General features: G+C 56.7%; 1 protein-coding gene across 2 annotated transcripts in view; it reads right to left on the bottom strand.

Moving 5' to 3' along the window:
- The window catches only part of NEK6 (NIMA related kinase 6), a 67,240-nt gene extending 41,957 nt beyond the window's left edge, over window positions 1–25,283 (bottom strand). The window contains exon 1 of one of the 2 annotated variants that reach the window (XM_080669373.1): window positions 25,144–25,283. The gene's annotated coding sequence lies outside the window, so the exon portion shown is untranslated. The remainder of the gene's footprint in view (window positions 1–25,143) is intronic. The other variant, XM_080669374.1, reaches the window with a different exon arrangement.
- Window positions 25,284–25,698: the final 415 nt, after the last annotated feature.

The following is a 25,698-nucleotide window of genomic DNA, read 5'->3' as shown; positions in this document are numbered from 1 at the left end:
GTCTGGTCCTCATTCTCTAGGGGACCCCAGTCTCGTGGCCACCCAGGCCCTTGGGTCTGTGCACCGCCCGCCCCCTCTGAGGAACCCCCTTCAGGAGGAGGCTGGGAGAGGCCACACCGGCGCCTGCTGCGTCCTCCCAGAAGCTGGGAAGTGATGGCAGAGCATTTCACAAAGTTACCAGGACGATGAACCTGAGCCGTCTTCCCCTCCTCCCACTGTCTCAATAAAATAAATCTTGGCCCGCGGCTGGCGAGAGACCCTATATATTTACATGACGATCGTGCCTCATGATCACAGGGCCCGTGTTTCCGGCAGGCAGCGTGTGGCAGGGATGACAGCGGTCCTAGGAGACCCACTATTTTCCGGCGACTTTTATTGTCCATTATATCCCAGCGTTTACAGGGCTCTGCTCCGGGCCTGGCAGGAATATCGCACACAGCGGGGCTGGCAGACCTTAATGTTCCATCCGAGGGGTTGTAGATCCGTCTTTGGGTCCCATCTATCCCTCTCATGACTTTGTGTGGTACTGAGACCCCAGGGAGTGCCTGGAGCGCTGGTGGGAGAGGGCTGGTTGCCGGAAATCTGGCCCAGTGGGAATATTTGCACCATGGAAATTAGCAAATGCTACAAATTAGAGCTTTGTACAAATATCTCCCCCCACCCTGCCCCTCTGCCCGGGAACTGTTAGCCACTTACCAGCATACCCTGGGGAGCTGGAAGGACACATGGACTTAAGAGTAAGAGGTGAAACCTGACCTCCTCAACCACTTGCTGTGTGGCTTCAGGAATGTTATTGCACTTTTTGATCCTCAACTTTCTTATCTGTAAAATGGGGACATACCTGAACTGCTGGGGTTGTTGTGAGATTATAGGATCTTATGGAAAGTTCCCTGGGTGATGCCTGGTCTGTAGCAGGTACTTAATAAGTGATAACTATTTTCATTCATTCATTCAACACTCACTGAGCACCTACTCTGTACCAGACCCTGTCTGAGTGACAGGGATACAGAGATGCCCCAGGGGAAGACAAATATCAGATTCTTTACATCCGAACAGTTCTTAGTTCTTGATCACCTGCAGAGGAATTTTACCCACATCATCTTATGAAGCCTCATGACAATTTTGAGAGGTGGCCAGAGCAGGAAATATGCGCATGGTTGAGACGAGGAAATGGGGTTCAGGGTGGGTATGACTTGCCCTAGGCCCATGCAAGGGGGTAGCAGGCCCACCACGGATCCATCTCTGAATTCCCAGGCCCAGCCTCTTGGGCAGGCAGGAAGAGGGGAGTGAGCCGAGCCAGGACTCCTGCCCACCTGCTTTGAGCTGGCAGGGCTCCTCCACCCATTTCACAGATGAGGGGGCTGAAGCTCAGAGGGGTGGTATCAACAGCCTGAGAGCCGGGATTCCTAACAAGGCTGGCAGCTCCAGAGCTGGGGGCTGGGTGCCCAGCAGAGAGCAGGACACCACCAAGCCCCCCAGTTCTGACGCCCAGGAGGCCTGCAGATGGGACGCATCTGGCCACCTTAGCCTCAGCACAGAGGAGAGGAGGGCGTTCAGCTGAAACAGGAGAGCGAGAGGGCTGTAGACAACGCTGATGACTCAAATAACCTTTGAAACTGGGAGGCGGGCGGAAGCGGGCAGCATTTCTGGTGGGTTTCACCTCACTTCCTAGAAGGATGCGTCACCCGCTTTCGCTGAGTCAGCACTCACCCGCGTCCGGTGGCACCTCTCAGTTCGCTTGTCCTCAATGCAGTTACAGGCTGGCAGGTGGGGGCCATCCATCTGTCAAGGGGGCACCTTTTCATTTCACAGATGGGGAGCACAAGGCCCAGACGGGAGGAGGGTGGCTCGGGGACACACAGCGGGACCTAAGTGTGTCAAAGGCTGCTTTTTCTATTTTGGGAGAAAGGAAAGGAGAGACCCTCTAGAGCTTTAAATGAAGAAAAAAAGGAGAGGGAAAAAAAAAAAAGAACTAGCAGCTGAATAGAACTGCAACAAGGCCCCTGGCCAGCCCAAAGAGGTTTCTGAAATTCTGGGCAGTCTGAATTCTTGCCGGCTGAAGGGTCACGAGATTTCCTTTGCAAAAGGCAGAGCTGAAAACGTCTGACTGAGGGGGAAGGGGGGGGGGTGTCCACGAGACTGGAAGTCATGAGTGTGAGCCTGGCTGCCCCCAGTGACTTTCTGGGTGACCACGGACCTTTCCGGGCCTCAATTTATCCTTTTTTATTTACTGCCCATCAATGCTTGTTCTAATGCATCCCCCCGCCCCGCCCCGTAGTACATCAACTCCATTTTACAGAGGGGAAAACTGAGGCATAAAAAGGCCAGGCCGCTGTCCAGTGTAGGAGAAAGAACTGGGATTGGAAGCCAGGTAGTGTGCTTCAGACCCATGCTCCTAACGCCAGGCCACGCGGCCCTCGGGCCTGCGGCAGGCTGCTCCCTCGTCCCGGGTGGCCTTCCTGTCTCGGGGGCTCGGCATCTGTGGTATGGCTGCCAGCAGGCCCGTTTCTGGAGACACAGACCATCCTCCTCAACTCTGGCGGCTGCTCCACGCTGCTGCCTTTTCCGTGAACTGATTCCTTCGGGTTGCTCAGCAGCCGTTATAACCACAGCGCAGGGGACCCTCGGGAGACGCCCAGCTCACGGCGGCCATCGGCCCACTCTTTGAGCCTCGCTGGGAGCCACGGGTCGGAGGAGAAATGGATGGCCCCGCTCTGATGTCCGTTTTGGAGTTTTAACCCAGGCCCGCCTCTGGGACTGCAGGAGGGAGACGGCCATTCAGGCGTCCAAGAAAGAGACAAAGAAACGTCTATTCATAGCCAGACAGGCTGCTCTGTGGAAACGATGCTACCAGAACGCGCCATGCAGCCCAGCTGTGCGGGAGAGCCCCAGAAGCCTGACCTGGGACGGTCCACGGGGAAGGTTCAAAGGCCTGGGTGCTCACCAAGCCTAGAAAATAGGCCTGGATGCTCGACCGTGACATCCCTGACGGCATACGGTTCTGACCCAAAACCTGGGCTTGTCATCCAAAGCAAAATTCTTCCGACAGCAGACTTTTGGCTTCAACACACAGACTGCCGATCTGCTTCCCTCAGATCTCTCGAGTAAGGAACTCTCATGCTAAGGAGAATAGCCCCACAGCGTGGGCCTCCACCCCAGGCCACGCACTGCACCAGGGTCCACCTGCCACTCCCTTGAGGTGGGTGTGACTATCTCCATTTTGCAGATGAGGAAACTGAGGCTCAGCGGTGCACATCTGGCAGAGGTGGGGCTTGGAATCTGGTGCCCGCCCGGAGTGCAGAAAGTGGGGGTGAGCCCCAACGGAACCTGCTGTCTGCACCACTAGGAGGAGCCCTGGGCAGACGGGGCAGCACCGAGAGCTATGTGGGCAGGTGCACGTCTCGTGTCGGCCCCGGATGCACACATTCAGCCCTCCGCAGGCACGGAAAGAATGCCGGCAGAGGGACAGGTGGGGACGAGGTGGCCCAACTGCAGTCAGAACAGCTTCACGAGGCAGCCTTCGTCCTGCCTTTTCAAAGACTCTGGAATCCATTCACTGGGAATATGCCGAACCCCCAGAAAACCCCTACACGTCATTCATATTGTTGTGTCAGCGGCAGACAATCGTTAAACATGCCGGCAGTCGCTGCCACGCTTCCGTCAGTGCCTGGGAGCAGGAGAAACCCTGCATCCATGCATGTGAGGCCTCATGTCTCCCCGAGGAATCCACCGGTCTACAATCTGCATTTGAGGCTCAGGGCAGAGGAGAGATGTGTCCGAGGACATTCGACTGTCTGCTCACTCAGTGGACAGTGGAGAAGCGGGAGGGCACTCCAGGCGGAGGGCACAGCACGTGCAAAGGCCTGGAGACTAGGCAAGCCCGCACTAGCTGTGGGACAGGGGCCCAGTGGCCACAGTGGCCTCGGGTCTGCAGAGGGAGGGGTGCTCAGCAGGACCGACAGGGCGCCGTGAGCATGTGCCCCATGGCTAGTAAGGGAGCAAAGCCAGGCCCAGAACTCAGCTCTCCAGGGCTCCTTGGCGCACCACTCTGCTTCCCCCTGCACCGAGCCTACGTGTGATTTTACTCAAAGGGCCATATGATGATTCAAAGCCCCAGAGGCAGTTTGGCAGCATCTTTCCTCATGACCTCGGCACCCTGCCCCAGTCACCTCAGGTAACTGCGTGCCCACAGACAGGAGGAAGGAGATGCCTACAGAATCTCCCTCTTCAGAGACCATGCTGGAAGATACACTCTCTTATTGAGCCTTTATCGAGCTCCCGCAGTGGGTCAGGCTCCGTGCTAGGCACTGGAAGGATTCCTACATCGTGGTTACGACCTCTAACTCACTCCCCTAATTCTCCTGAGAAGGGCAGGGCTGGAATCATGACCCCAGTTTCACAGGCGAGGCGACGTGGGCAGAGAGGTCCTGGGTCCTGCTTTCTCGAGATCACTGCCTACGAGGTGTCGGGGCTGGGACGCAAATCCAGAAACGTCTGACCACAGAGCCTTTGCCAAAATAGATAAGGGTCCCTGGGGGATGGAAACAGCCGGGATCCCTCCTTCCTGACCTTTATCCACGAAGCAGGCGGAGGATGCAGGGTCAGGCGCCACGGGGAATGGCGGGTTCTGATCATCACGGGAGGGGCTGCTCCCCCGACCCAAAGGAGCATGGCCAGAGCTGGGCTTGTGCCGAGTGCTGAAGGTTCCCGGCCCTCAGCTGTCCTGGCCGATGCTGCCGAAGGACTAAATGCTGATGGCCCGTGTTTAAGAAAAGCGTGCGAACATGGACCGATCTGCTCGCCTCTGGCACCTGCATTAGAGCATATAAACAAGTCTAGGACACAGAGAACCCCTGGCCAGGTCAGCTCCTGGATTCTCTGAGTCTATTCAGACCTGGCCCTGCGTGGTGACGGCTCTCAACCCTGACCTGCGTCCTGGGTGCGTCTGTCTCCTCCACAGGAATGTCAGCCAGCACCTTGTGTCTGCTGGTCTGTCCTGTTCAGCCCCAGCCCAGTGCCTGGCACGGAGCATGCCTGACACAACTGTGCTGCTTCCGTGCCATCCTCATCCACTGGTGAACAGGTGGCCTGGGGGGCCCCCCAGGGAACCCTGCTTTAACCCAACTTAAATGGCCACAGACACTTCAACATCTTCACGCTTTGCAACACCTTATCCAGACAGGCCTTCTTCCTCACCTCTGGGTCTCTGTCCTGGGTTGAAGAGTGATCTATAAACTCACATCTACCTGAAACCTGGGAATGTGGCCATATTGGAAAATAAGGTCTCTGCAGATGTAATGAAGGTAAGATGAGGTCATATAGGATTTGCGTGGCCCTAATCCAATGGCTGGTATCTTTTTTAAAATATATTTTTATTGATTTCAGAGAGGAAGGGAGAGGGAGAGAGCGATAGAAACATCAATAATGAGAGAGAATTGTTGTTTGGCTGCCTCCTGCACGCCCCCTACTGGGGATTGAGCCCACAACGTGGGCATGTGCCCTTGACCGGAATCGAACTCAGGACCCTTCAGAATGCAGGCTCTATCCACTGAGCCAAAGCAGCTAGGGCCAATGGCTGGTGTCTTTAGAAGAAAAAGGGAACTTGGACACATTCACACGGGGCGAAGTCCACGTGATGACAGAGGCACAGAGCGGAGTGCTATGTCTCCAAGCCAAGGACGCCAAGGGTTACTGGTGGCCACTGGAGGCCGGGAAAGAGGCCTGGGACAGTCTCCCTCAGCACCTCTGGGAACCCACCCTACTGACACCTTGAGTGTGGACTTCTGGCCTCCAGGTCTGTGAGAGAGTGCATTTCTGTTGTCTTAAGCCACACCGTTTGTGGTACTTTGTTAAGCTGGCCCTTGGAATCAAGTTGTCTCGCAGCCCAGCCCGGAGCCCAGCCAGCCTGCACGTGCGGCTGCAGCTGGCCTCACTCTCCAGCCTGCACACTTCACCCAGAGCTTCCTCGGCTCAACTTCGGCTTCTGGCGCCACAAGGGAAACGCACCAGGGGCTCCCAGGCCTGGAGATTGCACAGGCCCGCCAAGCTTCCCTCACACTCAAAAGCCGAACCTAAAGTCGCCAACTTTTTCTGGATAAAATTTCCATCTATTATCACCATCCTGCATTTGAAGGACGTAAGAAAAGTAGCCAATGCCAAGCCTGCCTGAAGTTGGCTCTGCTCACACGGATCGGTGACACTCTCACAGAACGCGGGGGGCGGGCCTGGGAACCAGCAAACTGGCTCAAGTCATGTGTCCTCTGGGTGATTATTTTCTGGCCTCCTCCTCGCTCCTGTGAGTACACAAGAGAGGTTTTGTCCGTCTTAAAAATTTAACCAGTATATCCCAGTTACCTGGTGGGGAATTCTGGTTAGTCCCCTCTGAGCACTGGGGCATCTCTCAGCCCGAGGGAGGAGGCATTCCAGGCCAGTCTGAAGGAGGGGGCAGGAGGAAAATAAAATGAAAATGAAAAGCAGGGGAGGGAGAGAGAAGCGCTGACCCTTCTTCTGAAAAGAAAACCAAATCGTGGGATTACGCAATGGGCAGGCATCACGGCGATGACTCCAGCTCCCTTCAAAGACACCTCGTAAACCCGCGCCAGCCTCGGAGGGAGCGGCCAGATGCCTGGCTTTCGAAACATCTGGCCCTGGCGGCCTGATAACCCACCAGAAGCGGGTCACCCTGTGCTGGGTGGACGTCGCGCCCACATCTGCCTCGTGGTGACCAGTGAGGTGTGCCGGGAGAGCCACCCCAGGGACAAGGATGTGTCTGAGCACGAGGAATGCTTTTCTAGTAACTCAAGAGCACTGATCCCGAGTCAGAGGTGCCCGGAGGCTGTGGAACTTGTGCCCCGAGCTCAGGCGAATGGCCCTGCAGGCGTGATCCTGCCGGACAGTCTCAGGCGCAGGGCAGCAAACCTCTGATGATAAGGTCTGACGCCGTCGCCTTCCAGGCCGGAGTCCATTGCTCCCTCCCTCCCGCTCTGCACGCCCAGGCCAGGGGCAGGGTGGGCCCCAGTTCTTAGGAAGCCAGGAAACACACTCTTTTCTGGGCTAAATGCCCAGATTCCTTGAGCAGTCACAGGACACGCTTTTTCTGAGCCGATCCAAAGCCACAAGTGTGGACTGGAAGTTTCTCTGGGCAGCGTGGACCTTCGGGGACACAGACAGGCGCACCTGGAATTCCAGGCCCAAAGCGGTCAGTGAGAGAGGCCCCAGCAGGCAGGGTCTGTGCTCCGTGGACCTCAGTTTTCTTTAAAAACACACACACACACACACACACACACACACAAAACCAAACAAAACGGGGTTCATTCATTCTGTCATCAAGTACTTTTTGAGAGGCTCACGGAGCCAAGCACTGTCTCAGGCACACCTGCCCCCCAAGAGGTGGATAAAGGAAAGTCTGTTCTTGTGACAGCAAAGCATCCTGGGAGGGACAGGCAGGCAGGGAGTGGGCCATCCTGCAATAAGGGGACCTGCTTCACAGAGTGGTTGGGAAAGTTACATCAGACTGTGCAGCAAACTGCTTAGCACACCATCAGCACTCAGCCGATAAGCAGGGGCCTCCCCGCCTCCCCGCCTCCCGGGTGGGGGAAGGGGCAACCGAAGCCGGAAAGAGAAAGGCAGGAGTGGGTTGTATGGACTGGCTGGGCTGGTTTGGGACCCTGATGGCCCCACGTTTCCCAGGGAGCCAAGGGGGTGCCCCCCATCTTGCCGGGTCCTAGGAGACTCCTGCTCTTTCCTGGTGGGAAGGCTCTGCCTCTGGCATCATGCCCCAGGTTAGCCAACAGAAATGAGTCCCACCAGCAGGACTATGCTAGGAGGCACTGTCCTCCCTGGATTTAAAGTGGGGATCCTTCACTTATTTGCTGGGGAATCTTGCCCAAGTTCCATCACCTCTCTGAGCCTCCCTTCTGTGATCTGGAGGTGGAAGAAGATCTCCCGAAAAGGCTCACCTGTGCAATGAGACTCAGAGGCGAAGGGCCCGGGGTGCGCCTGGCACGCAGGAGGCCCACCTGTCCCATCTCTGCCCAGCACTGATGGGGGCAGGGTGCTCCAGAGGAGGGAACGACCCTCACGGGGAGGAAGCCAGAGGGAAGGGGGCGTGTGGACACTGGCCTGGGCAGGCCACGTGCAGCTCTCGGGGAGCCTGGCATGGGGAGGGAACAGCCCCATAGAAGGGGTGGAGTCAGCGGGTTGGTATTTGCTGGGTGTCTCGTCCGAAAGCCTCACCTCCCTGAATCAGTCCCTCCAGCTGAGACATGAATTCTGGTGATGATAAAACGAGACCCCGGTATATCAAGTCACCCAGCCAGTCCCCCCCATTCATCCATTCAACATAAAACTATTTGGACCTCACCCAAAGGGGTGCTCGGCAGGCCCCGTGGTGGGCCAGGGTGGGAGGGGGTGGCTGAGCCCGTTGGCAGGCAGAACCCCGACTCCTCTAGAACTATCCTGCCTTACCTGGCTGTGAGGAGATGGGCAGGGGGCTGTGGGCTAGCCTGGGTTCACCCTCCTGCGGACCTGGCCTCCATGGAAAACGCTGCCTGGACAAAGCCTGGGAACTGCCAGTTCATCCGGGGGGTGCTCCCTGCCCGCCCCACTGCCGCACTCCAAACCTGACGCCAGGAGCCCCCCTGCTGTGTGCCACACGGCAGCCCAAGACAGGCTGACTCCCGGGGGGCCAGGGGAACCGGTGACCCCAGCCCACCTCCCCACACACACAACACGCCCCAGACAGACGGGAAAACTCAGGGCTGTTCGTTTTTACGGCTTTCCTCTGACTTCTCCAGACCAATCAGTCAGTCAATCAATCAAGGGAGAATAGGAATCCAATCACAGAGACGACACAATGCGCTCCCCAGGAAAGGCGTCAGGCTGGGCTCTCGCAGATTAATGAGCCGGCCTGGAAGTGGGGGATAAATGTATTCCGCGCAGACACTGGCTCGGCGGCTCGGCTGATGCTCTCCCATTAACTCAGGCTCCTCTCATCCCCGGGAGTCAAAACAGCTTCCCTGACGGGGAAGAAAAAAATGACACGCAGAAATCCGGATTTAGGGAAAATAACACATCCATGGCACTGTTTTCCCCTCCCCAAAGCAGTGCTGCGAGCTTTACATATTTTATCATTCATTCTCACGTTGTCCCCAGCGAGTCGCGGGCGTCGGCCTTGTTTGTCACAGGAAAGCTGTGAGAGGGGCTGAGGGTGTGAGGGTGAGCGCCCCCCCCCCAAACCCCCCACCTGGCTCTGACACCCAGCGGGAAAGGGCTGGGTGGGTGGGGGTGGGAGGAAGCCAAAGATTGTTTTTGAGTGGAACGGCGGCCTCACAGGCAGCCGAGAGGCTCCGGGAGAGGCCAGAGGGGCATCCACACCGGGGCCTCCTTGCCAGCCTCAGTCTCCTGGCATCCCCACCCTCACCAAACCATTTCCACACACGCCACCAGAATGATCTTCCTAAAACGCCTCCTGTCATACCCCTCTCCTTATCCACCTCCTGAGCTCAGCAGCCAAGGCCTCCTGACCCGCCTGACCCCCGTCCCAGGTGACACCTGTCATTCCCCACGTCCGCTCCACAGGCCTCTTCGTTTCCTGCGCCTCTGGGCCCCGGCACACGCTGGGTGCTCCCTCTGGCATGCCCGCCCCATCTGGCTAACTCCTCCCGACCAGACCACCGAAGGGGGGTGAGGCAGGGGCAGGCTGGAGGTGACAGGCATCTGGGCTGGGAGTCCTCGCTCTGTTCTCAGAGGGCAGCCCAGGAAAATGGACAGACCTCACAGCGACCACTCAGGAGCTATGTGATCGGAAGCAAATCTGGGGACTCTCTGGGCTTCTGCTGTTTTATCTGAAAAAACGGAGCCAATGCTACCCACTCCCCAAGACAAACCCAAAGCGGCCAGCACCGTGCTAGGCATATGTGAGTGCCCCATTCATGCTGGGTCCCCCGCCTTCCCTGCCTCACCCTGCTCTGCCATGCTGCACGGGTGACCAGCCCTCCTCACGTGTGTCGGGAACCGGGGCCATCACGTGCCCTGTCCGCTCTCCTCCAAGAGGCGTCCCGGGGTGGCTCTCAGGGACGTGAGCAGGACACGACTGGACCCGCCCGTCCCCCTTCCCTCCTCAGCCCAAGCTCTTTGGACCCAAGGAACCACCCATCGGTAAGGGGTTGGTATTTCTCCGTCTCTCCTTTTTTTCCTTCCTTTCTCCTCTAAGCAAAACTGCTCGGCGGGCTCCTGCCTCTGTCCCCAAGGCGGTTCCAAAGGGCCCATCTCATCCTGCAGAAGCGATGACGGTAATTCTGTTAATGGGAAGCAAGACGGATGGTACGCAGTGCCCAAAGTGTGCGCAGGAGGCCTGCGGAAGCGGCCGCCCCGGGGGGAAGGAAAGTGTGGCTGGAACACACCCTCCTTTGGGGCCTTATTAGGTCTTGAAAGAGCTGCTGCACTCGCTAAAACCTGCTTTTGCCAGCAGAAGCCTCATTTTACAGATATACAACAAAAACCCGTAATGGGAAGGAAGCCCTGAAGACCGCGCTCCCCTGCTGCAGCGGGTGGCGAGCTGCAGTCTTTAGCCTCGTCGACTCCGGGTTTAAATAAACGGGCCCGAACGCCGGCTCACCATGTTGTGAACGCGGCGGTTTCTTCGCCGTTTAAGGACTGTTTGCCAACGGTGGGATGGGGGAGCTGTGGGAACATTTTCCTTTCAGAGGCTTGTCTGTCCCAGATGCCATAAAACCCGAGGCCCTCCCGTCGGTCCCAGGGGGGAGCCCTGACACAGCCCCTCCCCGTCACGCCCACAGGCCCTCATCACACACTGTCGCTTCGCAGGTCCTCTCCTGCCAGGAGAGCCATCGGCGGCAACTTCTCTGCAGAATGGGCGTCCATTTCCAGTTACAAAACGGGCTCACCACCCTTCTCTCCCATTCGGGATCAAGCTGCCAAAGGGTTCTTGGGGCTTCGGCTGGTCCAAGTGCAAAATGAGGGTGGAGGCCGACCCCGTGACAGAAGCAGCTGTGGTTGACCACGGGCAGAGCAAGTGGCCGTGGAGTCGGGCTGCCCGGGGCTGTGTGACCTTGGCAAGCTGTGGGACCTCTCTGGGCCGCCGCCTCCTTATCCCCCAAGCAAGGCTAAGCCCATCCACCTCACAGCTCTGCAGCAACCCAGCTCCCAGGGCAAACGGTCCCTTCGGCCAATCTGAGCGCCCACGACCTTTCTGTGCTTCTCGGCCACACCCTCCCACAACACCCAGTACCACCCTGCAGGTACCACACATCGTGGGTGCGTGTGGAGCATATGCTACGGTAAGCAGAACCTGTGGGCTTTGGCTGTTTAGACAAAAACATCCGTTCACACTAGAGCGGATTGGTTTAGGGCAGCCGTGGGCAAACTACGGCCCGTGGGCCGGATCCGGCCCGTTCGGCTGTTCTATCCGGCCCGCGGAGCCGAAAGAGCGGAGGGTTCTCTTGCTCTCCCCTCCGCTCCTTTACTTTGAATTTATATTAGTTCACACAAACACTCCATCCATGCTTTTGTTCCGGCCCTCCGGTCCAGGTTAAGAACCCATTGTGGCCCTCGAGTCAAAAAGTTTGCCCACCCCTGGTTTAGGCTGTGTGTTCCAGGAGCCAGAGGCCTGGGCTCAAATCCTGGCTCGGCCACAAACCTACTTGAACAAAGGACCCAGCCTCGCTCAGCTTCCCTTTCCTGGTCTAGGACCAACGGAGCCTGGTCACGGGGTCACAGAGAGGAGTCCAAGTGATAGCACATGGCCAGAGACTGCCCGATGGCCCTGGGGACCAGCGGCCTTGTGAGAGAGCAGCGGAGTCCTGGGAGAGCCTGAGAGAAACTCCCACATTCACACTGGGGAAGCCACTTTCTCCAACACCTGAGGCAAAGGAAGCCCGAGAGGCCATCCCGGCCCATGGGAGAGCCGGGACCTTGCGCAACAGGCACATGTTACATCCCCAGCAACCGCCTTGGGAGGGGAGAGAGACACTGGGGGGTGCATCACTCCACCAGGCAGCCCGGAGACACCACGCCCCCCCCCCCCCCCGCCAGGCCACGGCCCTGTCCATCTGTCTGCAACACGCAGACCAGTAACACTGAACACACTTTATTCACTTCCTGCTCATGATTGCCCTCCCCACCCAGCACGCCAGCTCCATTCTGTGTCTTCATGATGCGCTGAGAACAGTGCCCGGCTCTGTTGGATGAACGAATGACCAAGCAAAGCAGGAGCGGATGACCTGTTTGGGGAGGGCGGCTCTGGGCTGTGATTTCCAATGTGTCCCAGTGTGGAAGGTGCTCCTGAGCGTCATGGGTGCACCGAGCTGCAGGCCTCACTCCACAGTGTCATTTATTATCCACACGAAAGTGCCACCCATGGCTGTGTGCCTGTGGTGCACAAGCTTCTCTCACTGGGTCATGAACACTGCCCCACAGGCAGCAACTGAGATTACCCCTCACTTTGCAAGTGAGAAAACGGAGGGCCCCCGGGGGAAGTGACAAGCCAAGGAGACCGGTGAGCAAAAGGTGGAGAAGTGACTTGTCTCCAGATGTGTCCAGACCCCACTGCCTGCCTCCTCCATCTCTGGGCCTAAGTATGGCCACGGGGCTGGCTGGATCTCGGAGGAATAAAGCTGGACCTGGAGTCTCGGGACCCACTCCCTGCCAAGAAGGGTGATTGCTCAGAGGCAGCGGCTGAGGTCTGGCTCCTGGCCCATCCCCACGCACAGGCAGCAGACGGTGCGGTCAGAGGCTCAGCCAGGCAGTGACCCCAGCCAGCCGGCCATGCCTGGGACTATGCAGAGGACACTGGCTTTGGGGGTCAGCTGGGCCTGGGTTCAACTGTTTTTAAATGGTGTGGCTTTGGGCTTCATTCTCTGAATCTCAGTTATCCTCATCTGAAAAATGGGGTCAGCCCAAAGTTGTGAGGATTAACTACGGCAACACAGGTAAAACCCTTGGCCAGGTCCCTGGCCCACAGCAGGTACCGAATAAGAAGCATAGCTAACTCTCCCGAGCCTCCCTCAGTCATGTTTCCAGAGTGGCCAGACATCCACATCCTGTGGCTGCCAGACCCCCAAGTTCAGGGCTGGGAACAGCGTGGGTGGCTGGTGGAATCCGAGCTCCCCACCCTCTCTGATATCCAGGGCACCATCTGCTTGGCGTGCTTCCCGAGCGAGCGGGTCAGCAACCTTGTCATTTGATTTCTGACCCTTTCACTCAAGGACGGGAAGTCGGAGGGGACGGGTTTGTCAATGTAACAACATCCAGCAACAGCGTGAGGGATTAGATCAGCAGGGCATTTCCGAGGAGGCCCATGTTCACGGTGCCCTTGGCACGAGAGGCCCTGGGTGAGGAGGGAGACCGGCTGACAGCGCTCACATCCTGGGCCAGTGACAGTGCCTCGCGGAAGGACGTTTCCTTCAAATAACATCTGGCTCCGAGCCCATGGAGAGGCCAGGTGCAGGGGCCATGCTCTCTGTGAAATGTGGGTGTTGCTGGGAGGAGGCCACGGCCCTCCTGTCAGGGCCAGTGGCACATGGAAGTGGCCAGCGCATCGGGCCTGCCCTCAGAAGGGAGCCCGTGCTTGGGATTTCAAGGTCTGTGTTCACATCTTGCAAGTCCTTGAGCTTCTAAGTGAAGTCTGGTGGGACAAAGGTGCACGTGCTGGGGCTTGGAGCCTCAGCTCACCTGTGGCCAGCCTTCCCTCCCCAGCCCAGCAATCTCTGCCGCCCTCCATCCTTGGCAGGGGCTGGGGAAGGTTGGGGTCAGAGGAGCTCACACACCCAGCCACAGGGTGGGGCTCCAGGTACCTTCGAGGGTCTGCACTTGCCCCAGGAGTGGCCCCGTGCATGTTAAACAGCTTATACAAAACATGACAGGAGGAGAGACCACGGAGGAAAGGAAAAACTTTAACAAGGGGACCTGCATTTTCCTTCTGTACTGGGCCCCACACATTATGTAGCTGGCCCTGCCTCCCATTTCTATGGCACTCTGACCCCTCTCCCCTGGCCTGGAGGATCGTGGGGACACCCCCAGGCCTCTGTAGAACTAGACACAACCGGGTCCGAAACAGTCATTCACCGCCTGAGGAGCTCCTCAGAACTCAGACCCTCCCCCAGTCCCCACCCAACAGGTCTTATTCTTCAAACCCCTGTGGTTGGTCACTTATTCTATCTCGTGGGCCAGGCCTGGTTCCCGGTGTTGGAGATGTGACAACTGACCAGGACTCAGCACGGTGATGAACCGGGCGGACTGACGACGGCAGGGTCAGGTGGAGGGAGCCCGTCCCGCAGAGCAGCAGGGAGGGCGTGGAAGCCATAGCTCCTCCAGCTGCCCCATTCGGGCTGCCTCGGAAGGCTGGGGCGTGGAGTCGGCTCCGGGAGACACAGGAGCCCCGCATCTGTAAGGTGGGCTGCCGGAGCCTGAGGGGGCTGTGTGTCTGAGCGTCCCCAGCCCGGCAGGCACTGCAGAGAGAGGGCACAGCCCAGGCTGGGGCACAGACACTAACTGGGGGACAGTCTGCAGCGAACTCCTTCGGGGCCACGATGGCTCTGCTGTTAGATAGTGGCTCCCTGTGGTTTCTATTCCCACCTGACATTGTACAGACATCCTTTCTGTGACTTAGGAAGTCCAGGTAGGACCAAGCAAGGGGTCAACCAGGTGGCGGTGGAGGCTTTTCTGATTTGACCCATCACCCAGTCAATAGAACTCAGATTGCAGAGCGGAGCCACCCTGGGCTTGATCCTGGGCCACCCCCAGCTGTGGGGCCTGGGCCCCATCGGACCTGCCCTGAGCCTCAGCTTCTCATCCCTAACTTGGGGTTAGTAAGAGTCCCATTCCCGAGAGGTTTGCTGGAGTGATAAATGAAATGGTGTCAGTGAAGGGTACAGCATACAGCAAGTGCTCAATAAATGTCAGCCATTGCTATTGTCACGAAACCTCAGAACATCTCAGAAACCCGAGCATCGTCACGTGCTGCTTCCTGAGACCCGCTAATCCGCTCCCTCCTTCCCAGCATCTGCCAGGACTCTGCTTGAAGACTGACTGCTCGCTCCCCCATTGTCATGTCGCATCCGCCCATAAATATTTAAACAACATGTCATCAGATTATTATAACATATGATCTATAGCACTGATGTGCTGCAGTTCTGCGCATTTGGGCTTCGTTTTCAGAATATCGAGACATAAAATATTTATGTATTTAGCCAACTACGAGATCTCACATTCTGTCTCAAAATGCTGGGTGGCGGCAAGACGCTGAACTGAGACGCAACGTGTGAAGGGTATGCTTTGTTCTCACGTCGGTTCCTGGGCATCTGGATTGTTTCTGGCTCATGCCCGGGACCTCGTCATGTGGCCTGTGCACGGTGGCTGGCTGTGTTTATTACCGAAAGCAAAGGGACACAGACAAAAGACATCATCAGAATGGGGTAGGAGTTCAAACCACTAGGAGCCGTACCATTTTCTTTTCTTTTTTTTTTTTTATCTCCACGGGTCTGCGCATAGTAGGTGCTCAGTGAACGTCCATGGGGAAATGAATTAGCTCATCTGTAGCCCAAAGCACCACCCAGTGGGCTGGCACCCAACACGGATTTAGTAATATTTGTCCTCCTGTTTCATTCTCTCCCCAGCGCCCAGCACCAGGCCAGGCATGGAGAGGGATCCAGGGAATGTCGCTGGATGACTGGCAATTGTAGGAATAAACGTGTGACCAGATAAATCACTTAATCAGCTAATAAGTTAATGAAGGATAATGATTCCCTGGTCCGATTACACTGTACAAGACCCTCCTCCTGAGAAATAAAGGCTCTCCAGTAACCCGTGGTGGGTAGGCAAGGGGGTTTTTCTGGGTAATTAAATATCTCAACTGCTAACATTAGCACATCGCAGTGACCATATGCCCCGGAATTTTCCGCACTGTGCAATTTCAAGGATGCCACCCCCTAAGCCATTCGAGCATCCAGGAACTTCTCACACACCAGCGACCAAACAGCCTCTTCCAAACTTGCCTCTCCTGCCCCCAAAATGTCGCTAGAATGCGTTTACAGACCACTGTCCTTTGAGAGTTTGGAAACTGTGCTCTTCGTGTGCCTAACCTATCGATGATCGATGTCTGAAGAGCTGGGATGTCACAGAGGAGGCGCTACCCAAAGGTGTTAGCTTGGAGTAAAAGTATCTTCTTTGCGTGGTTCCTGAATGCCATGCTGTCACCCTCAAGAGCAGACAGCTCCCACCATGGTCCCAGCCTCCACACAGACCGAAATCCAGTCCCGTCTCCTCCTGGGTTAGCCACGGAGGCTGGCGTTCGAAACAAACACAAAAGGCCACTAGAATTCCTGCGGGAGACGAACAAAGGAAATGCGCGCCACTGAGGCAGGCACGCCACGTCTGCACTTGAGATCCGGCTGTAACTGCATCCGCTGGGACTCAGCTGGACCTGCCAAACCCCCGGGGTGGGCTCCCTCTCCCTGCCTCCCTGTCTGCCATGTGGTGACCAGCGGTCCACCAGTTAGGGAAGCATTTCCTTTCAGGCCGGGAGTCCCCGTTCTCTGGGCTGGGCGCAATCCGAGGTCCCGCTTATTTGCCACACAGCAATGTCTGTGCCGAGAGGAGCCGTGGGAGGGTTTAGCCCCTTCCCCTCCCTACGCAACCCCAAAAGATACGCCCTCTAGGAAAGGAAGTGTGCTTGGTAGAACATGGAACTTTAAGACAAGGCACTTGCCCATTCCAACCCAAAGCCCCTCCTATACAGACACTCAGGAGCAGCCGGGGAAGAGGAGGGGCGGAGGATGGAGACCTGTAACCCTGGGAGGCACAAGCCCTTCTGGACTTACGTTCTTCCTATTTGGAATACCTGGAGGATGAGCCTTTCTCTGAGAAACCTTCTCTGCACAGAGCAGTCAAACAGGCACCCCTCAGCCCTTCACTGCCCACTGGGGGAGGGGGGGCCAAGTTTGCTCACAGATTCAGTAATTTCATATAAACATTCTCTGAGCACCCGGCCACTTAGCACTTCCCATCATGAGCCAGGCACAGTGCTGGGCCCCAAGGACGCAGCTGTGGTTCACAGACCAAGTCTTACCCTCATGGAGTTCAGGTTCTAGTCTGGGAGGCAGAGAACACACATATGATGTCAGGGAAGGGAAGGGCCCCAAAGAAAAATAAAGCCAGGCCAGGGAATGGGGGGGGGAGGAAGGAGGGACTCGTTTTGATGTGGGGGGGGAGGGTCTGGTGGGATCTCTTTGGAGAAGTGACTTTTGTAGTGGTCTGAATGAAGGCTAGGAGCCAGTCATGGGAACTTGGGGGAAGGGTTTCAGGAAGGAGGGACAGCAAGTGCAAAGGGCCTGAGGTGAGAGTGTGCTTGGCATGTGTGAGGAAAAGTAAGGCGGCTACCTGGCTGGAGCAGAGTAAAGCCACAGAAGGTGCAGGGACCCCACTGCTCTTGCAATAAAGACCAAATCTCGCCCAGGTCCGGTCGGACCTCTGCAGCCTTCTCTTCCACCTATGCCTCTGTTTTCTGTGGCTGACGCCCGCCCCCACCACCGCCTTCTCTTACGTAAGACAGATGCTCTGTGCTCCTAGCATGGCAGCTGTCACATGCTTTCCTCCAGCTGCCCAGGAGGCCCCCTCCAGGCCCTGGGCCTGGCCACCAACTCACAGTCCACATAACAGGCACATCAGATGGCAGCCTCTGCCCTCGACTCAACCCCCCCATGCGGGTTCCTCCCAGCACGCATGCTAATGATATCGAAGCACCAGATATCATGGATTCTGTTTCTTTGTCCATAAAATGGGCACACTGGTACTTACGTCATAGACTGTCTGGCAGGATGAAGGAGTCCACGAAGAGGGTTAGAATAGAATGTAACACGTGGTAAGTGCTCATACAAAGGACCCATTGACGGGCTCAAAGGCTAAGGAAGTGGCAGGAGGTCCCTGGCTTCACACTGTTCAGGGTCTGCCCACAGCCCGGGCCCCGGTCCTGCTCCCAGCACCCCATCCCACAGCCCCACGCACCCACTCACTCTGCGGTCTTCCTGCCCTTCACCCCTGCCCGCTCAGGTCTCCGGGCCTCAGGTCTCTGGCTCAGCTGCCCCTCCCTCCTGGACGTCCTCCCACTTCCCCAGAGAGTGAGTCCCCAAAGATGCTCACTGCAAATTACCTACAAGGGAGTCGTGACACACGTGTCCCCACCAGCTGGTGGTGGGTCCAGGGGTGGGGTTTTTAGAGGGTCTCTGGGCCAGCTCCCAGCACCATGCCTGACCCAGAATGTTGGGACGTGTTTCTTGAATGAATGAGTGAACCGACAGTCACATACCAGGCAGCGTGGGTGTGTCTGTTAACAAAATAAGAGTCCACTCAACCGGCTCAGCGCTGAGCAGTCTGTGCTTCTGCAGCGAGCTCTCACCCACAGCCCAGGCCCAGGCGCCACCACCGGGGCCTTGGCTGAAGGCTGCAGCGTGGTCTGGCTGAAGCCACGGAGCAGCCACAGACGCCGCGGAGACCTCAGGCTGGGGACAGTCTCTTGGGGCCTCAGTCTCCCCCTCCGTAAAGTGAGAGGCTTTCATGCTTTTGATTTCTAAGCGCCAGAACCTTTTCTTATACTACACCCCCCACCCCCGCCAATAGCATGAAATTAAGCATTTTAAAGTGAACAATTCGTGGCATTTAGCACATTCACGACGTTGTGCAACCGCCTCCTCTACCTAGCTCTGACACATTTTCATCGCCCCGAAAGGCGTCCTGTGCCGCTGCTCCCCTCCCCCAGCCCGAGACCCACCGATTTGCTCTGTCTCTAAATTGATGGATTCTGGATATCTCATATAAGAACCTTTTCTTTAAAAGACTCTTGTGCAAAACCTCCTCGTGTAAAACGTGGTGGGAGAAGCGCTGTGGCTGAAGGCAGGTGTGGGTCCCCGCACCCCTGCATCCCGGAACTCACGCCCCTCGTTCACAGTGGCTTTTCAGGGAAGATTATCCCAGGCCTTTTCCTTTCAGAATTCTAACCCTAAAGCTGGAGTTCTAAGGCAAGTCACCCCAAACAGTGTCCAAGAATCCAGGGCCTCAAGCTTGAGGTTACTGATCCATTTTCCAGGTGAGGAAGTGGAGGCTGTGCCGGAGGGGGGGTGGCCAGCAGGCGCCGGACTGCAAGATCTCCCGAGCCTGCTGGTGCCCTCCCCTCACCACACACACCAGGTGGGCAAATTGCCGCAGAAGCCGCCTCAGGAGGGGCAGCCATCCCCTGGGGACAAGGATCTCGCCTCTCCCTCAGGAGAAGAGGTCAGCCTGCGGGAATCCCAAATGGCCCAGCCGTGGGCAAACTACAACCCGTTCGGCTGTGCTATCCGGCCCGCGGAGCCGAAAGAGCGGAGGGTTCTCTTGCTCTCCCCTCCGCTCCTTCACTTTGAATTTATATTAGTTCACACAAACACTCCATCCATGCTTTTGTTCCGGCCCTCTGGTCCAGTTTAAGAACCCATTGTGGCCCTCAAGTCAAAAAGTTTGCCCACCCCTGGCTTAGTCCATGCCAAACCTGCATGGACTCCCTCGGGCCCCTGGCGGGGAGAGGCCCGCTAGCTCTCTTCTGACCCAGGGCTGCCTGGCCCGCCTCGGGTCTATGACAGCCGCTGCTGTCAGCACAGACCTCTGCTGGGGCTGGCGCCGTGTAAACAGCCAACACGACATCTGCCTTGCTTAATACCGCACTGTGGCCGGCTCGGCTCTGGGAGCCTCCCGAGACCCTCCAACTCCAAGAGGTCACACCAAAAACACACGCCAGGCTCACTTGGGTCGCCTGGCAGGGGGTGGGTGGAGAGGAATGAGAAATACTGATTTCTAAACATTTTCCAGAGATGCCCAGGGCCTCCTGACATTTAGATCTTGCCTCTTTCCAAACGGCTGCTGTCTCCACCCCGTCAATTTTGAGGGTCATTGGTCATAGGAAAGTACTTCAATGACACCCCTTTCTGCCTTGTTCAGGGCCTCAACACGCAGGGGCACTGAGATGCTCTGGACAAAGAGACGACCGTGGGGCCCTGGGCGGGTCCTTAGTAATGAAACACTTTCTATGCTGTCTTTCGTAAAAACTGGGGGAGTGAGCGGCAGGCACGGGCGAGGTGATCCCCACACGCTGAGCATCGTATATGCATCACTTCACGGGGTGCTCCCCTCGGAGACCAATGACTGGCTCCTGAGTGGTGCCAAGGCTCAGTTCTTAACTGTGATTGCGGGCGAGTGCCTCCCCCTCGCCGGGACTCAGTTTCCGTTTTCTTCTCTGGGTTCTGAGCCAACTGAGTTCCTCACCTGCAGCTTGAACCGATCGTTTGTAAAGTAATTCCAGTTAGGCTCTGGGGGCAAATTCCAACTCTGCCGCATACCTGCAGGGAGAACGGGTCTGAGGGACTCAACCCAGTAGCCTGGGCTCAGGAGGTTCTCCGTCAATGGCCCTCCGTGCGCTAGGGTCAAGCGCCGCCCCCTCCCCCTGCCCAACTTTGAAGTGTGAAGGTTAAACAACTCCGGGAAAATGCAGGCTCTGAATGGCGGCTTCCCTCCCCCTTCCCTGGCCCGAATTCCTTCACACTCTGTGGATTTCCTACATAAAGCCCCTTTTTCTTTTCTATGAGGTCACCATCACGCAGATGTCTAAGAGAAAGAAAGAATGGCTCCATGCGGATCAAGGCCGTTGGAACTGAATGCATTTCAGATCTGGCTGCGCCACCACCTTTCAGTTCCGTGGGCCCCTCACTCGCCCCCTCCCCTCAGACAGAGCCCCCCCCCCACACACCCCGCCAGCTCCGGCCCCACTGCGGGTTTGGAGGGGTGCGGTGATCCCGCCAGTGGATGCCAAGCAGCCTGGCTAGAAGACTGGTCCTTTGCCACCGGACCACCCGAGAAGTTGTCTGTGGAAAAATCCAGGATTGGAGACAGCGGCGGAGGCTGTGTGTGGGGGTCTGTTTCCACACAAGCAAGTCCTGTTAGAGGGACAGATGTCAAAATGCTCGTTCAAGTTCCCAACTTAAACATCACAGGAAATTACACCACCAACCAATCTGCCCTAATGTCAGCTCCTGTCTGGGAGTCGGGCCTGAGAAGGCCGTCAGTCTGATTCAGTTTCAGCCAAAGGAAGGGACTCTGTGTGTGTCACCAGCTCCAAGATGAACGAGTGAAGCCGCTGGCCTGCTTATTCTCTTTTCAAACTAACATTTCCCCAAAAAGCTACCTTGTCACGACCCAAGAGTCAGAAATGAGAAGATGGCCAAATACCAAAAAGCCACTGAGGGCCCCTGGCCAAGCCTGGCTATCGGCTCCTATCGGCGCAATTTCACAGACACTCGCAGGGTGCCCGACCACCCCCAAAGACTGCTGCACCCCAGGCGCCCTCCAGGTCCCCTGAGCTCCACAGCCCGGCGCCATCTGAGGTGATGGCCCAGGGAAGGGCCAGGGCATGTGCACGCTGCTTCCTAAGAATGACGTCAGGGGAAAAAGAAGATAAAAATGTAGAAACAAGGACTATTTTTACCTCTCCAAATCACAGACCAGACGGGAGAGAAATCCATCAATGCCAGAAATGTGGCTGAGCCTTCGCTCAAGATCTATTATTTCACACCTTAAATTAACGCATCTCAAAGCAATTTGCAAATGTTCATCAATTTGCAGAAAGTACTGGGAAGGGAGAGAAATACCTTTTCCTTTCATCACCGGAGGACACTTACAGGGGCACCACACACCCCAAACCACACAGGTCCTCACGCACAACATTCCTTTCAAGTACCGTGTAGTATAAACCCAGATATAAATGGAAATGAAGGAGGAAAAGAGGCAGGCACGGGGCTGAAATGGCAAGTGACAAGGAGCCGTTCAGAGCTGGGAGTCAGGCCCCTGGGAGGCAAGGCTCCACCATCAGGGGTCGGAAGGCTGGGCTCTTCCGGCGGGCAGTGTCCCAGCTTGCTTCTTTCCCACAGGAGCCTGGACGTGCCAACCTGTATTTAATCTCGCATGACTCATCAGGGTCCTCCATTCTCCGCCCTGTAACTCCTTTTCTTGGTCTGACCGGAAAAGAGGAAGGGAATATTCTTCTCTTTCTGACAATTGTTTTGACACTTCCCTTCTGAAAGCAATCTTTGGCACTTAGAGAGGAAAGAGAAATGTGAATGAACTGTAGCCCTTTCTATCTGACAGTGCTGGCCCTAGGCATTGGTCACCTACCCCAGAGAGGCCACAGGGGACAAGGACGGAGGGTGGCCTTCAGTCAGACCTCTCTGAGGACAGCTGGGCAGGAACCTAGCATGACTTAATCCACTTGTGTTTTTGTTTTGTTTGTTTTTGTTTTTCAGCAGAAAAGCAGGACAAAGGCAGACAGACCTGGTTGAAGGTTAAAGAACTTCAACTCTGGAACCAGAGGCGTGGATCCTGACTTTGCCATTTGCCAGTTTATGACGCTGCCCAAGTTACCTAACCTCCCGTGTCTTCATCTTCCCCTCTAAGATCAGGATAACAATCCTGGACCTTAGCCCTGGGCCAGACACTGGACACAGCAACTGTCCCTTTCCTGGTTCAGCGGGAAGAAGACTATGGGCTCTGCTCAGCCAAGATGGGTTCAAATCCAGGGTCAACCAACCGCATATTAGCACATGATCTTCAGTATGTCATTTAACCTATGTGTGCCCCAGGCTCCTCATCTGTAGAATGGGCATCCTAACAGTTTCCATCTCACAGTGATGGTGAGTAGATTGGGTGAAATAAAGTACTAAAAGGACCCTGGCTGGCAACCGGTATGCCCTCAATAAACAAACAGTGGCCATTAGTTGTAGTGCTAGTTTCATAATATTACGTACAACATTTCATCTCCCTGAGCCTCGGTTTTCTCATCTGTAAAATGGAGATAATAACCACCTCGCTCACGGTGAAAATTAAATGAGTGGATGCGTGTAAAAGCACTCAGCACCCAGTCTGTGCACCTTGGGAAGGCAAATGTCACACTCCTGATGCTGGAACAAGGATCGGCGGGAAGTCAGACAGGTGACAGGATTCTGCTTCTACCTCCTCTTAGTGGTCCCAGGACACGGCTTGACCTCTCTGAGCCTGTTTCCTTGTGCAGATAAAACCAAACTCTGCAGCGTGACCACTGGGAGGGTTACGGCACACAGTGGGTGCTCCATAAATGTCACTTCCCTCCCCCTTTCCCTGCTCCTTCCTTGCTCAGAGCCACCAAAAGTGCCACTTGGCAAAGCCAGGAGCACCTTTTCTTGAAACCCGTACAGCCCTGAACCCAGACCAACCCAGGCTTAAGTCTGAGACGTTAGTGTGTGGAGAGAGAAACAACTTTGCAGTCATTTTCGAAGCAGACAGGACGGCAAGGGCTGACAAACCACAGGGACCATTTTAAATCCTGGGCCTTTCTTCTGGGAAGTTAGGCAAGAACCTTCCCAAATGTTTGCCCGTGGGGCTCTCTGCCAGGGAGTGACTCATCCACAGCTCCCACAGGCATATTTTATTTAGGGGTGGGGGATTGAGGGAGGGCCCAGCCGTGATGGGGGGAGGGGAGGCAGCATTTCCAGCAAACCCAGAGGTGTGTGTGGGGGTTTTTGTTTTTTGGGTTTTTTTTAAGACAAAAAAAGAAAAAAGAATGTGGGTCTTTTTTGTTTCCTTCCAGGTTTTGTTTGCTGAAAGAAGACGTCCAAAGTTCACTCGGTGAGCTGCTGAGCTGGGAGCAGGCACTTCCAGCCGCTCCGCATCCCTTTCAATGAAATTCTTCTTCCATGAACGCCATGGTTTTCAAATGTGCCTCGAGGTTCCCCTGCACGTACAGCGAGCTCCACAGACGACATTTTCCCCCAGAAAGGCAGGCTGAACTCTGACAATTCAGAGAAACTAGGGGGCTCCAGAGTTTCTAAAGTTTGCCTTAAAGCAATTAAGACTTTCGACTGGAGAGATTTTCCACATGTATAAAGCACAAAAGAACTGTCAGTCAAAGCTGTGAGGACAGACCTCGGAAGGGTGTCCCAAGCCTGCTATGATCAATTTGTCACTGTCTTGGGGGCTCCGGGAGGCGGGGGCTGGATACAAACAAACCAGAGGAGCAGCTTTCCATTTGGCAAGGTAGGCACAGAGCTGCTCAGACCCAGACGAGTGTGTGGGGACCCCTGGTCTCCCCCTCAAGCCCCCGCCAGGCCTAGGGGAAAAGTTAAAATTTGCCATGGCCAGAGAGGGGCTAGGGGACCCAGAAGGCTATCTAGGAAGAACTGGACACAGGTCCCCCAGTGTCAGGCCCACAACAGCCTGGCCCTGTCTGTTGCTCCTGGAGTCCCTGAGGGTCCAGCCAGTGACCCTGCCAAGGCTTGGCTCTGAGGCCACCCCCCTGCCAGACCCAGCCAGGCTCTGTGGTCTGACCTCTGGCCCCCTCATTCACCAAACAAAGCTTGGCACCAACTGGGTGACCACACCAGGCCTGCTTCTCTCCATGGGCTCCCTGGCATTGGGACCAGGCGGGCACATCACACAATAGTCCTGGTGGGCGCAAACGGGGACCCTCAGCCTTCCTCATAAACGTATTTGCACACTCCTGTACACTAATTACACATTCACATCCACACATGAACACTTTTGTTCTCAGAGGCTCATGAATACCCGAACAAATCACTTGTGAACGGTCATACACGTGTGCTCCCTGAATCCACACATACTCGGTCACAAAAATGAGACCTTAGCTGAAGCGCTTGGCACACTCCTTGGCACATAGTAAACACTCAGTAAATGGATCAATGGGAGCCATGTCCCTGCCCGTCCCCCCCTCCCCCATTCACTCCAAACCACACAAGCCAGGCGCTCCGATGTGCACACGCACCAACTCTGCCTGAAGCACCAACACACACTCCTGCGAACACAGCCTGGGGGGCAGATGGACACGCACGCTTGGACGCACGGCCGCGGACACGCTACACTCAGACTCACGCGTTCACACGTGCCCCGACCTCACACGCGCACACCCGCCTGCTCTCCCCCTGCGGAGCCTGGGGCGCGCGCCGCGCGGGCACGCGGACCGCCCTCGGCCCCAGTGTGGGTGACGGCCCCGCGGCCCGGCCCCCGCCCCTTCCCCGGCCGCAGGCCCATCCAGCTGGGTCCCGGCCTCAGGCCACTCACCGGCGCGGCGGGCTCAGCTGCCGGCGGAGGACGGCGCGCAGGACGCCAGCGGCAGGCCGGAGTAGTGAGTCCTACAGGAGTTGGCGGCGCTGCGGCCACAGGCTCACCCGCTCGCTGTTCCGCCGCCGCCTGTGCGGGCCGCGCGCGCGCGCTCCCGCCCCTCCCCGCCGCGGGGCCGCGCCGCCCCCTGCGCTCGTGCGCGCGCGCCACGCAGGCTTGGGGGGCGCCGGGGCTGCTGCCTCACCGCGCTGGATCCCTCCACGCTCCCAAGAACTTTGGAGGGCCGGTGACTCGCTCAGCCCAGGCGCCCCTCCCCATTTTAAAGATAGCGTCACTGAGGCCCAAACTCACACAGCGAGTCCCACCAACATCGCCCCTTCTTCTGGGGCTCTAGACACTGAGGGCTAGGGTCTGCAGGGGCCAGCCCCTGGACACCTCCCTCGCATTCTTGGGTACCCCTCACCTAACTGTGCTCCCATTACAGTCCTGGTAATACGGAAATTGGCCAATCAACAAGCGTTTATTTTGTGCTTGCTGAATGCGAGGCCCCAAGGG

Source organism: Plecotus auritus (genome assembly GCF_963455305.1).
Source record: "Plecotus auritus genome assembly, chromosome: 5".
NCBI lineage: Eukaryota > Metazoa > Chordata > Mammalia > Chiroptera > Vespertilionidae > Plecotus > Plecotus auritus.
This window is presented reverse-complemented; position numbering and strand designations above follow the sequence as displayed.